Genomic DNA, 13,542 nt, shown 5'->3' with positions numbered 1-13,542 from the left:
CCTATGAATGTGGTCCATGTTCACTTTTCCTCATCTTCATCTCGATACTCCTTTCCCAGAAACCAGGTTCACTTCTTCATTCAACCCACCCATCCAAGGTCACCAAATCTTTGAAGCAAGTCTGCCTATTCTCCCTTTCTCTCTATGTACAAGATACCTTGTATCATTTGAATGGACAGCAGGAGAGAAGGATATTTATGGTGAGTGGGGGTGGGGTTTTGAGGAGTAACCTCATTTGCCTAAGAGCCGGGGTATCTGGGAAAAAAAGTATTTTATGGGAGAAGAATTTCACATCTCCTTGGTGAAATTTGTAGGGCCTTATAACATCCTTTCTGTGGATGCAGATTCAGTCGGAACAGAGGTCCTAGTCCTCGCTCTGCCTTTCAAAGGAACTGTAAATATGCATGGCTTATTTGGCTTTGCCCGGCAGGGTGAGAATGGCGTTTGTCAGGCGTTCGTCAGGAGATCGGAAGGGGTGAGGCAATAATTTATAATTCAATGATCTTCATGATATTTTCTTGATAATATGAAAGCAGGAAAGGGAAGCTTGGCAATAAGCAATCCTAAAGCAAGGTGTGACTCCAGGGAAGAATGACTTGAAAACAACATACAGAAAGACTCATGTAAAAAGGCCCTGATGAGGCTTGAACTCATGACCCCTGGTTTACAAGACCAGTGCTCTGCCACTGAGCTACAAGGCCAGTTTGCACGCAGGACGTAAATTGCAACATGTATTCTTACTGAGGTATGAATATATCTATGATTTTGAGACTCTGTATGAAACGTAGTTGCATATGAATGTCCACGTGCGCGCACACATTGAAGACCATGCTTAAGGCACTTTTCTTGGAAGTATGAAAAACTACATTTTCATATGAGAAAATAAGAGTTTTCACATTCAAGACCATACCGATAGCTCTAGTTAGTATGTCTGCAATCAGTGACATATAGAGAACCCACTTATTAGAAGTGATCTGTCTCTGTGGGGCAGACATATGTTAACAGTCATTCATTTGAGACGGCCTAAACTTTAGGAGTAAGAGCTGCTTTCTTATCAATCTATTTATCCAAACTGGTTAATAAGCCAGGAGTGAGTGAAAGGCAATCCTCTGGAAACTCCATGAAAGATCTAATTTCTATTACGCACAAAATACTTCACTTTATTTGACATATTTGTTAAAATGGAACAGTCAGATGATCCCATCTAGCGGATCCTGGCTCTGTCTTGAAAGAGAGTGTAATTATACTACAAGAAATGCTGGCCATCAAAAGAGACTCTGATGGCTTTCTGACGAAGGTGGGATTCGAACCCACGCGTGCAGAGCACAATGGATTAGCAGTCCATCGCCTTAACCACTCGGCCACCTCGTCTGCCCTACAGCCCCATCTGAAACCTTGCTTCACAAAAGATACTGAAGTGTCAATATACTGTACCTAAAAAAGAAAAAAAACAGCTGAGGCAAGATCTCACATTCCACGTCTTCCCCCAATTAGGGACCTACATTTCATTTTTGGGAAATTCTTACTATGTGCTAATTACAAATATTCATAAGATTCCCCTAGACTTTGTCAGAACTGTCAAGATATAATTCTATGGGGTTTTGAATAGACAGAGCATATGTTATAGGACAATTATAGAATCTATTCCGTTTGGACTGTATTTTTAATAGTCATGATAACATGCTAGCATGTGAGTCGATCTTGCACAGTGAATGATGGAGCAGTGTCTGTCATCTACTTGGTCAGCTGTAGATGGCTCACCTGGGGAGGTGTGAAAAGAGAGAGCTCCAGTGGCGCAATCGGTTAGCGCGCGGTACTTATACAGTAGTACTTGCACTGAGCCATGCCGAGGTTGTGGGTTCGAGCCTCACCTGGAGCAGCGGTGTTGTTTTTCATAAACCATTTCACAAAAAGTAAAGTTTAAACTCAGAGTATGGACGGCCCTTGCTAGAGAGTCTTTACTTCTTATAGGATCTACGTGTCCTACTCCTCTGGGTGCCAAATATCACATATCCCACGCGATGCTCAGTTTAAACATTCCATGATGTGCCATCTTGCATTTCATGCAAACACCACATCAGTGCATTTAAAAATACATTTGTAGAATAATAAATATGATGAAAACAGTGTTCTCACATGATAACCATAAACTGAAGAGCTGCAAAAAATGCTGTATCAGCTACTTACAATAAAAGGTGACTCGAAAAAACTAGCAAAAGAAGAGCATCATCATATTAAAGGTTCTATTCACCATCTTGAGTTGCACCATAGCAGCTTATGGTGCTTTTCTGCTCAGAGTGTGCCTCCAATCCCACATTCATTTTTAATTTCTTTGCAATTTAAAAAACAACAATTACTGCTCGAAGTTCACTTTTCAAAACCATTCAACCTATTAAATGTATTTCTCTAACCTATGAATGTGGTCCATGTTCACTTTTCCTCATCTTCATCTCGATACTCCTTTCCCAGAAACCAGGTTCACTTCTTCATTCAACCCACCCATCCAAGGTCACCAAATCTTTGAAGCACAAGTCTGCCTATTCTCCCTTTCTCTCTATGTACAAGATACCTTGTATCATTTGAATGGACAGCAGGAGAGAAGGATACTTATGGTGAGTGGGGGTGGGGTTTTGAGGAGTAACCTCATTTGCCTAAGAGCCGGGGTATCTGGGAAAAAAAGTATTTTATGGGGGAAGAATTTCACATCTCCTTGGTGAAATTTGTAGGGCCTTATAACATCCTTTCTGTGGATGCAGATTCAGTCGGAACAGAGGTCCTAGTCCTCGCTCTGCCTTTCAAAGGAACTGTAAATATGCATGGCTTATTTGGCTTTGCCCGGCAGGGTGAGAATGGCGTTTGTCAGGCGTTCGTCAGGCGATCGGAAGGGGTGAGGCAATAATTTATAGTTCAATGATCTTCATGATATTGTCTTGATAATATGAAAGCAGGAAAGGGAAGCTTGGCAATAAGCAATCCTAAAGCAAGGTGTGACTCCAGGGAAGAATGACTTGAAAACAACATACAGAAAGACTCATGTAAAAAGGCCCTGATGAGGCTTGAACTCATGACACCTGGTTTACAAGACCAGTGCTCTGCCACTGAGCTACAAGGCCAGTCTGCACGCAGGATGTAAATTGCAACATGTATTCTTACTGAGGTATGAATATATCTATGATTTTGAGACTCTGTATGGAAACGTAGTTGCATATGAATGTCCACGTGCGCGCACACATTGAAGACCATGCTTAAGGCACTTTTCTTGGAAGTGTGAAAAACTACATTTTCATATGAGAAAATAAGAGTTTTCACATTCAAGACCATACTGATAGCTCTAGTTAGTATGTCTGCAATCAGTGACATATAGAGAACCCACTTATTAGAAGTGATCTGTCTCTGTGGGGCAGACATATGTTAACAGTCATTCATTTGAGACGGCCTAAACTTTAGGGGTAAGAGCTGCTTTCTTATCAATCTATTTATCCAAACTGGTTAATAAGCCAGGAGTGAGTGAAAGGCAATCCTCTGGAAACTCCATGAAAGATCTAATTTCTATTACGCACAAAATACTTCACTTTATTTGACATATTTGTTAAAATGGAACAGTCAGATGATCCCATCTAGCGGATCCTGGCTCTGTCTTGAAAGAGAGTGTAATTATACTACAAGAAATGCTGGCCATCAAAAGAGACTCTGATGGCTTTCCGACGAAGGTGGGATTCGAACCCACGCGTGCAGAGCACAATGGATTAGCAGTCCATCGCCTTAACCACTCAGCCACCTCGTCTGCCCTACAGCCCCATCTGAAACCTTGCTTCACAAAAGGTACTGAAGTGTCAATATACTGTACCTAAAAAAGAAAAAAAACAGCTGAGGCAAGATCTCACATTCCACGTCTTCCCCCAATTAGGGATCTACATTTCATTTTTGGGACATTCTTACTATGTGCTAATTACAAATATTCATAAGATTCCCCTAGACTTTGTCAGAACTGTCAAGATATAATTCTATGGGGTTTTGAATAGACAGAGCATATGTTATAGGACAATTATAGAATCTATTCCGTTTGGACTGTATTTTTAATAGTCATGATAACATGCTAGCATGTGAGTCGATCTTGCACAGTGAATGATGGAGCAGTGTCTGTCATCTACTTGGTCAGCTGTAGATAGCTCACCTGGGGAGATGTGAAAAGAGAGAGCTCCAGTGGCGCAATCGGTTAGCGCGCGGTACTTATACAGCAGTACTTGCACTGAGCCATGCCGAGGTTGTGAGTTCGAGCCTCACCTGGAGCAGCCGTGTTGTTTTTCATAAACCATTTCACAAAAAGTAAAGTTTAAACTCAGAGTATGGACGGCCCTTGCTAGAGAGTCTTTACTTCTTATAGGATCTACGTGTCCTACTCCTCTGGGTGCCAAATATCACATATCCTACGCGATGCTCAGTTTAAACATTCCATGATGTGCCATCTTGCATTTCATGCAAACACCACATCAGTGCATTTAAAAATACATTTGTAGAATAATAAATATGATGAAAACAGTGTTCTCACATGATAACCATAAACTGAAGAGCTGCAAAAAATGCTGTATCAGCTACTTACAATAAAAGGTGACTCGAAAAAACTAGCAAAAGAAGAGCATCATCATATTAAAGGTTCTATTCACCATCTTGAGTTGCACCATAGCAGCTTATGGTGCTTTTCTGCTCAGAGTGTGCCTCCAATCCCACATTCATTTTTAATTTATTTGCAATTTAAAAAACAACAATTACTGCTCGAAGTTCACTTTTCAAAACCATTCAACCTATTAAATGTATTTCTCTAACCTATGAATGTGGTCCATGTTCACTTTTCCTCATCTTCATCTCGATACTCCTTTCCAGAAACCAGGTTCACTTCTTCATTCAACCCACCCATCCAAGGTCACCAAATCTTTGAAGCAAGTCTGCCTATTCTCCCTTTCTCTCTATGTACAAGATACCTTGTATCATTTGAATGGACAGCAGGAGAGAAGGATATTTATGGTGAGTGGTGGTGGGGTTTTGAGGAGTAACCTCATTTGCCTAAGAGCCGGGGTATCTGGGAAAAAAAGTATTTTATGGGGGAAGAATTTCACATCTCCTTGGTGAAATTTGTAGGGCCTTATAACATCCTTTCTGTGGATGCAGATTCAGTCGGAACAGAGGTCCTAGTCCTCGCTCTGCCTTTCAAAGGAACTGTAAATATGCATGGCTTATTTGGCTTTGCCCGGCAGGGTGAGAATGGCGTTTGTCAGGCGTTCGTCAGGCGATCGGAAGGGGTGAGGCAATAATTTATAATTCAATGATCTTCATGATATTTTCTTGATAATATGAAAGCAGGAAAGGGAAGCTTGGCAATAAGCAATCCTAAAGCAAGGCGTGACTCCAGGGAAGAATGACTTGAAAACAACATACAGAAAGACTCATGTAAAAAGGCCCTGATGAGGCTTGAACTCATGACCCCTGGTTTACAAGACCAGTGCTCTGCCACTGAGCTACAAGGCCAGTCTGCACGCAGGATGTAAATTGCAACATGTATTCTTACTGAGGTATGAATATATCTATGATTTTGAGACTCTGTATGGAAACGTAGTTGCATATGAATGTCCACGTGCGCGCACACATTGAAGACCATGCTTAAGGCACTTTTCTTGGAAGTATGAAAAACTACATTTTCATATGAGAAAATAAGAGTTTTCACATTCAAGACCATACTGATAGCTCTAGTTAGTATGTCTGCAATCAGTGACATATAGAGAACCCACTTATTAGAAGTGATCTGTCTCTGTGGGGCAGACATATGTTAACAGTCATTCATTTGAGACGGCCTAAACTTTAGGAGTAAGAGCTGCTTTCTTATCAATCTATTTATCCAAACTGGTTAATAAGCCAGGAGTGAGTGAAAGGCAATCCTCTGGAAACTCCATGAAAGATCTAATTTCTATTACGCACAGAATACTTCACTTTATTTGACATATTTGTTAAAATGGAACAGTCAGATGATCCCATCTAGCGGATCCTGGCTCTGTCTTGAAAGAGAGTGTAATTATACTACAAGAAATGCTGGCCATCAAAAGAGACTCTGATGGCTTTCCGATGAAGGTGGGATTCGAACCCACGCGTGCAGAGCACAATGGATTAGCAGTCCATCACCTTAACCACTCGGCCACCTCGTCTGCCTTACGGCCCCATCTGAAACCTTGCTTCACAAAAGGTACTGAAGTGTCAATATACTGTACCTAAAAAAGAAAAAAAACAGCTGAGGCAAGATCTCACATTCCACGTCTTCCCCCAATTAGGGACCTACATTTCATTTTTGGGAAATTCTTACTATGTGCTAATTACAAATATTCATAAGATTCCCCTAGACTTTGTCAGAACTGTCAAGATATAATTCTATGGGGTTTTGAATAGACAGAGCATATGTTATAGGACAATTATAGAATCTATTCCGTTTGGACTGTATTTTTAATAGTCATGATAACATGCTAGCATGTGAGTCGATCTTGCACAGTGAATGATGGAGCAGTGTCTGTCATCTACTTGGTCAGCTGTAGATGGCTCACCTGGGGAGATGTGAAAAGAGAGAGCTCCAGTGGCGCAATCGGTTAGCGCGCGGTACTTATACAGCAGTACTTGCACTGAGCCATGCCGTGGTTGTGAGTTCGAGCCTCACCTGGAGCAGCCGTGTTGTTTTTCATAAACCATTTCACAAAAAGTAAAGTTTAAACTCAGAGTATGGACGGCCCTTGCTAGAGAGTCTTTACTTCTTATAGGATCTACGTGTCCTACTCCTCTGGGTGCCAAATATCACATATCCTACGCGATGCTCAGTTTAAACATTCCATGATGTGCCATCTTGCATTTCATGCAAACACCACATCAGTGCATTTAAAAATACATTTGTAGAATAATAAATATGATGAAAACAGTGTTCTCACATGATAACCATAAACTGAAGAGCTGCAAAAAATGCTGTATCAGCTACTTACAATAAAAGGTGACTCGAAAAAACTAGCAAAAGAAGAGCATCATCATATTAAAGGTTCTATTCACCATCTTGAGTTGCACCATAGCAGCTTATGGTGCTTTTCTGCTCAGAGTGTGCCTCCAATCCCACATTCATTTTTAATTTCTTTGCAATTTAAAAAACAACAATTACTGCTCGAAGTTCACTTTTCAAAACCATTCAACCTATTAAATGTATTTCTCTAACCTATGAATGTGGTCCATGTTCACTTTTCCTCATCTTCATCTCGATACTCCTTTCCCAGAAACCAGGTTCACTTCTTCATTCAACCCACCCATCCAAGGTCACCAAATCTTTGAAGCAAGTCTGCCTATTCTCCCTTTCTCTCTATGTACAAGATACCTTGTATCATTTGAATGGACAGCAGGAGAGAAGGATATTTATGGTGAGTGGGGGTGGGGTTTTGAGGAGTAACCTCATTTGCCTAAGAGCCGGGGTATCTGGGAAAAAAAGTATTTTATGGGGGACGAATTTCACATCTCCTTGGTGAAATTTGTAGGGCCTTATAACATCCTTTCTGTGGATGCAGATTCAGTCGGAACAGAGGTCCTAGTCCTCGCTCTGCCTTTCAAAGGAACTGTAAATATGCATGGCTTATTTGGCTTTGCCCGGCAGGGTGAGAATGGCGTTTGTCAGGCGTTCGTCAGGCGATCGGAAGGGGTGAGGCAATAATTTATAATTCAATGATCTTCATGATATTTTCTTGATAATATGAAAGCAGGAAAGGGAAGCTTGGCAATAAGCAATCCTAAAGCAAGGTGTGACTCCAGGGAAGAATGACTTGAAAACAACATACAGAAAGACTCATGTAAAAAGGCCCTGATGAGGCTTGAACTCATGACCCCTGGTTTACAAGACCAGTGCTCTGCCACTGAGCTACAAGGCCAGTCTGCACGCAGGATGTAAATTGCAACATGTATTCTTACTGAGGAATGAAACGTAGTTGCATATGAATGTCCACGTGCGCGCACACATTGAAGACCAAGCTTAAGGCACTTTTCTTGGAAGTATGAAAAACTACATTTTCATATGAGAAAATAAGAGTTTTCACATTCAAGACCATACCGATAGCTCTAGTTAGTATGTCTGCAATCAGTGACATATAGAGAACCCACTTATTAGAAGTGATCTGTCTCTGTGGGGCAGACATATGTTAACAGTCATTCATTTGAGACGGCCTAAACTTTAGGAGTAAGAGCTGCTTTCTTATCAATCTATTTATCCAAACTGGTTAATAAGCCAGGAGTGAGTGAAAGGCAATCCTCTGGAAACTCCATGAAAGATCTAATTTCTATTACGCAAAAAATACTTCACTTTATTTGACATATTTGTTAAAAAGGAACAGTCAGATGATCCCATCTAGCGGATCCTGGCTCTGTCTTGAAAGAGAGTGTAATTATACTACAAGAAATGCTGGCCATCAAAAGAGACTATGATGGCTTTCCGACGAAGGTGGGATTCGAACTCACGCATGCAGAGCACAATGGATTAGCAGTCCATCGCCTTAACCACTCGGCCACCTCGTCTGCCCTACAGCCCCATCTGAAACCTTGCTTCACAAAAGGTACTGAAGTGTCAATATACTGTACCTAAAAAAGAAAAAAAACAGCTGAGGCAAGATCTCACATTCCACGTCTTCCTCCAATTAGGGACCTACATTTCATTTTTGGGAAATTCTTACTATGTGCTAATTACAAATATTCATAAGATTCCCCTAGACTTTGTCAGAACTGTCAAGATATAATTCTATGGGGTTTTGAATAGACAGAGCATATGTTATAGGACAATTATAGAATCTATTCCGTTTGGACTGTATTTTTAATAGTCATGATAACATGCTAGCATGTGAGTCGATCTTGCACAGTGAATGATGGAGCAGTGTCTGTCATCTACTTGGTCAGCTGTAGATGGCTCACCTGGGGAGATATGAAAAGAGAGAGCTCCAGTGGCGCAATCGGTTAGCGTGCGGTACTTATACAGCAGTACTTGCACTGAGCCATCCCGAGGTTGTGAGTTCGAGCCTCACCTGGAGCAGCCGTGTTGTTTTTCATAAACCATTTCACAAAAAGTAAAGTTTAAACTCAGAGTATGGACGGCCCTTGCTAGAGAGTCTTTACTTCTTATAGGATCTACGTGTCCTACTCCTCTGGGTGCCAAATATCACATATCCTACGCGATGCTCAGTTTAAACATTCCATGATGTGCCATCTTGCATTTCATGCAAACACCACATCAGTGCATTTAAAAATACATTTGTAGAATAATAAATATGATGAAAACAGTGTTCTCACATGATAACCATAAACTGAAGAGCTGCAAAAAATGCTGTATCAGCTACTTACAATAAAAGGTGACTCGAAAAAATTAGCAAAAGAAGAGCATCATCATATGAAAGGTTCTATTCACCATCTTGAGTTGCACCATAGCAGCTTATGGTGCTTTTCTGCTCAGAGTGTGCCTCCAATCCCACATTCATTTTTAATTTCTTTGCAATTTAAAAAACAAAAATTACTGCTCGAAGTTCACTTTTCAAAACCATTCAACCTATTAAATGTATTTCTCTAACCTATGAATGTGGTCCATGTTCACTTTTCCTCATCTTCATCTCGATACTCCTTTCCCAGAAACCAGGTTCACTTCTTCATTCAACCCACCCATCCAAGGTCACCAAATCTTTGAAGCACAAGTCTGCCTATTCTCCCTTTCTCTCTATGTACAAGATACCTTGTATCATTTGAATGGACAGCAGGAGAGAAGGATATTTATGGTGAGTGGGGGTGGGGTTTTGAGGAGTAACCTCATTTGCCTAAGAGCCGGGGTATCTGGGAAAAAAAGTATTTTATGGGGGAAGAATTTCACATCTCCTTGGTGAAATTTGTAGGGCCTTATAACATCCTTTCTGTGGATGCAGATTCAGTCGGAACAGAGGTCCTAGTCCTCGCTCTGCCTTTCAAAGGAACTGTAAATATGCATGGCGTATTTGGCTTTGCCCGGTAGGGCTTGCCCGGCAGGGTGAGAATGGCGTTTGTCAGGAGATCGGAAGGGGTGAGGCAATAATTTATAATTCAATGATCTTCATGATATTTTCTTGATAATATGAAAGCAGGAAAGGGAAGCTTGGCAATAAGCAATCCTAAAGCAAGGTGTGACTCCAGGGAAGAATGACTTGAAAACAACATACAGAAAGACTCATGTAAAAAGGCCCTGATGAGGCTTGAACTCATGACCCCTGGTTTACAAGACCAGTGCTCTGCCACTGAGCTACAAGGCCAGTCTGCACGCAGGATGTAAATTGCAACATGTATTCTTACTGAGGTATGAATATATCTATGATTTTGAGACTCTGTATGGAAACGTAGTTGCATATGAATGTCCACGTGCGCGCACACATTGAAGACCATGCTTAAGGCACTTTTCTTGGAAGTATGAAAAACTACATTTTCATATGGGAAAATAAGAGTTTTCACATTCAAGACCATACTGATAGCTCTAGTTAGTATGTCTGCAATCAGTGACATATAGAGAACCCACTTATTAGAAGTGATCTGTCTCTGTGGGGCAGACATATGTTAACAGTCATTCATTTGAGACGGCCTAAACTTTAGGAGTAAGAGCTGCTTTCTTATCAATCTATTTATCCAAACTGGTTAATAAGCCAGGAGTGAGTGAAAGGCAATCCTCTGGAAACTCCATGAAAGATCTAATTTCTATTACGCACAAAATACTTCACTTTATTTGACATATTTGTTAAAATGGAACAGTCAGATGATCCCATCTAGCGGATCCTGGCTCTGTCTTGAAAGAGAGTGTAATTATACTACAAGAAATGCTGGCCATCAAAAGAGACTCTGATGGCTTTCCGACAAAGGTGGGATTCAAACCCACGCGTGCAGAGCACAATGGATTAGCAGTCCATCGCCTTAACCACTCGGCCACCTCGTCTGCCCTACAGCCCCATCTGAAACCTTGCTTCACAAAAGGTACTGAAGTGTCAATATACTGTACCTAAAAAAGAAAAAAAACAGCTGAGGCAAGATCTCACATTCCACGTCTTCCCCCAATTAGGGACCTACATTTCATTTTTGGGAAATTCTTACTATGTGCTAATTACAAATATTCATAAGATTCCCCTAGACTTTGTCAGAACTGTCAAGATATAATTCTATGGGGTTTTGAATAGACAGAGCATATGTTATAGGACAATTATAGAATCTATTCCGTTTGGACTGTATTTTTAATAGTCATGATAACATGCTAGCATGTGAGTCGATCTTGCACAGTGAATGATGGAGCAGTGTCTGTCATCTACTTGGTCAGCTGTCGATGGCTCACCTGGGGAGATGTGAAAAGAGAGAGCTCCAGTGGCGCAATCGGTTAGCGCGCGGTACTTATACAGCAGTACTTGCACTGAGCCATGCCGAGGTTGTGAGTTCGAGCCTCACCTGGAGCAGCAGTGTTGTTTTTCATAAACCATTTCACAAAAAGTAAAGTTTAAACTCAGAGTATGGACGGCCCTTGCTAGAGAGTCTTTACTTCTTATAGGATCTACGTGTCCTACTCCTCTGGGTGCCAAATATCACATATCCTACGCGATGCTCAGTTTAAACATTCCATGATGTGCCATCTTGCATTTCATGCAAACACCACATCAGTGCATTTAAAAATACATTTGTAGAATAATAAATATGATGAAAACAGTGTTCTCACATGATAACCATAAACTGAAGAGCTGCAAAAAATGCTGTATCAGCTACTTACAATAAAAGGTGACTCGAAAAAACTAGCAAAAGAAGAGCATCATCATATTAAAGGTTCTATTCACCATCTTGAGTTGCACCATAGCAGCTTATGGTGCTTTTCTGCTCAGAGTGTGCCTCCAATCCCACATTCATTTTTAATTTCTTTGCAATTTAAAAAACAACAATTACTGCTCGAAGTTCACTTTTCAAAACCATTCAACCTATTAAATGTATTTCTCTAACCTATGAATGTGGTCCATGTTCACTTTTCCTCATCTTCATCTCGATACTCCTTTCCCAGAAACCAGGTTCACTTCTTCATTCAACCCACCCATCCAAGGTCACCAAATCTTTGAAGCAAGTCTGCCTATTCTCCCTTTCTCTCTATGTACAAGATACCTTGTATCATTTGAATGGACAGCAGGAGAGAAGGATATTTATGGTGAGTGGGGGTGGGGTTTTGAGGAGTAACCTCATTTGCCTAAGAGCCGGGGCATCTGGGAAAAAAAGTATTTTATGGGGGAAGAATTTCACATCTCCTTGGTGAAATTTGTAGGGCCTTATAACATCCTTTCTGTGGATGCAGATTCAGTCGGAACAGAGGTCCTAGTCCTCGCTCTGCCTTTCAAAGGAACTGTAAATATGCATGGCTTATTTGGCTTTGCCCGGCAGGGTGAGAATGGCGTTTGTCAGGCGTTCGTCAGGCGATCGGAAGGGGTGAGGCAATAATTTATAATTCAATGATCTTCATGATATTTTCTTGATAATATGAAAGCAGGAAAGGGAAGCTTGGCAATAAGCAATCCTAAAGCAAGGTGTGACTCCAGGGAAGAATGACTTGAAAACAACATACAGAAAGACTCATGTAAAAAGGCCCTGATGAGGCTTGAACTCATGACCCCTGGTTTACAAGACCAGTGCTCTGCCACTGAGCTACAAGGCCAGTCTGCACGCAGGATGTAAATTGCAACATGTATTCTTACTGAGGTATGAATATATCTATGATTTTGAGACTCTGTATGGAAACGTAGTTGCATATGAATGTCCACGTGCGCGCACACATTGAAGACCATGCTTAAGGCACTTTTCTTGGAAGTATGAAAAACTACATTTTCATATGAGAAAATAAGAGTTTTCACATTCAAGACCATACCGATAGCTCTAGTTAGTATGTCTGCAATCAGTGACATATAGAGAACCCACTTATTAGAAGTGATCTGTCTCTGTGGGGCAGACATATGTTAACAGTCATTCATTTGAGACGGCCTAAACTTTAGGGGTAAGAGCTGCTTTCTTATCAATCTATTTATCCAAACTGGTTAATAAGCCAGGAGTGAGTGAAAGGCAATCCTCTGGAAACTCCATGAAAGATCTAATTTCTATTACGCACAAAATACTTCACTTTATTTGACATATTTGTTAAAATGGAACAGTCAGATGATCCCATCTAGCGGATCCTGGCTCTGTCTTGAAAGAGAGTGTAATTATACTACAAGAAATGCTGGCCATCAAAAGAGACTCTGATGGCTTTCCGACAAAGGTGGGATTCAAACCCACGCGTGCAGAGCACAATGGATTAGCAGTCCATCGCCTTAACCACTCGGCCACCTCATCTGCCCTACAGCCCCATCTGAAACCTTGCTTCACAAAAGGTACTGAAGTGTCAATATACTGTACCTAAAAAAGAAAAAAAACAGCTGAGGCAAGATCTCACATTCCACGTCTTCCCCCAATTAGGGACCTACATTTCATTTT

At 41.0% G+C, this 13,542-nt stretch overlaps 10 non-coding genes across 10 annotated transcripts; 4 read left to right on the top strand and 6 right to left on the bottom strand.

Annotated features, from left to right (window-relative positions):
• Positions 1–629: 629 nt before the first annotated feature.
• On the bottom strand, positions 630–701 carry TRNAT-UGU (transfer RNA threonine (anticodon UGU)). The gene has a single exon. It is a non-coding gene; the product is annotated as a tRNA-Thr (tRNA).
• Positions 702–1,289: 588 nt separating this feature from the next.
• On the bottom strand, positions 1,290–1,371 carry TRNAS-GCU (transfer RNA serine (anticodon GCU)). Its single transcript has one exon. It is a non-coding gene; the product is annotated as a tRNA-Ser (tRNA).
• A 413-nt stretch (positions 1,372–1,784) lies between these two features.
• On the top strand, positions 1,785–1,879 carry TRNAI-UAU (transfer RNA isoleucine (anticodon UAU)). Its single transcript has 2 exons — positions 1,785–1,822; positions 1,844–1,879. It is a non-coding gene; the product is annotated as a tRNA-Ile (tRNA).
• Positions 1,880–4,197: 2,318 nt separating this feature from the next.
• TRNAI-UAU (transfer RNA isoleucine (anticodon UAU)) lies at positions 4,198–4,292 on the top strand. The gene is made up of 2 exons: positions 4,198–4,235; positions 4,257–4,292. It is a non-coding gene; the product is annotated as a tRNA-Ile (tRNA).
• Positions 4,293–5,451: 1,159 nt separating this feature from the next.
• Positions 5,452–5,523, bottom strand: TRNAT-UGU (transfer RNA threonine (anticodon UGU)). The gene has a single exon. It is a non-coding gene; the product is annotated as a tRNA-Thr (tRNA).
• Positions 5,524–6,607: 1,084 nt separating this feature from the next.
• Positions 6,608–6,702, top strand: TRNAI-UAU (transfer RNA isoleucine (anticodon UAU)). The gene is made up of 2 exons: positions 6,608–6,645; positions 6,667–6,702. It is a non-coding gene; the product is annotated as a tRNA-Ile (tRNA).
• A 1,160-nt stretch (positions 6,703–7,862) lies between these two features.
• TRNAT-UGU (transfer RNA threonine (anticodon UGU)) lies at positions 7,863–7,934 on the bottom strand. Its single transcript has one exon. It is a non-coding gene; the product is annotated as a tRNA-Thr (tRNA).
• Positions 7,935–10,247: 2,313 nt separating this feature from the next.
• TRNAT-UGU (transfer RNA threonine (anticodon UGU)) lies at positions 10,248–10,319 on the bottom strand. Its single transcript has one exon. It is a non-coding gene; the product is annotated as a tRNA-Thr (tRNA).
• A 1,084-nt stretch (positions 10,320–11,403) lies between these two features.
• Positions 11,404–11,498, top strand: TRNAI-UAU (transfer RNA isoleucine (anticodon UAU)). Its single transcript has 2 exons — positions 11,404–11,441; positions 11,463–11,498. It is a non-coding gene; the product is annotated as a tRNA-Ile (tRNA).
• A 1,160-nt stretch (positions 11,499–12,658) lies between these two features.
• Positions 12,659–12,730, bottom strand: TRNAT-UGU (transfer RNA threonine (anticodon UGU)). Its single transcript has one exon. It is a non-coding gene; the product is annotated as a tRNA-Thr (tRNA).
• Between the last annotated feature and the right edge of the window lie 812 nt (positions 12,731–13,542).

Source organism: Triturus cristatus, chromosome 12 (assembly GCF_964204655.1).
Source record: "Triturus cristatus chromosome 12, aTriCri1.1, whole genome shotgun sequence".
Lineage (NCBI taxonomy): Eukaryota > Metazoa > Chordata > Amphibia > Caudata > Salamandridae > Triturus > Triturus cristatus.
The sequence above is the reverse complement of the archived record's forward strand: the minus strand, read 5'-3'. Positions and strand labels throughout refer to the sequence as shown.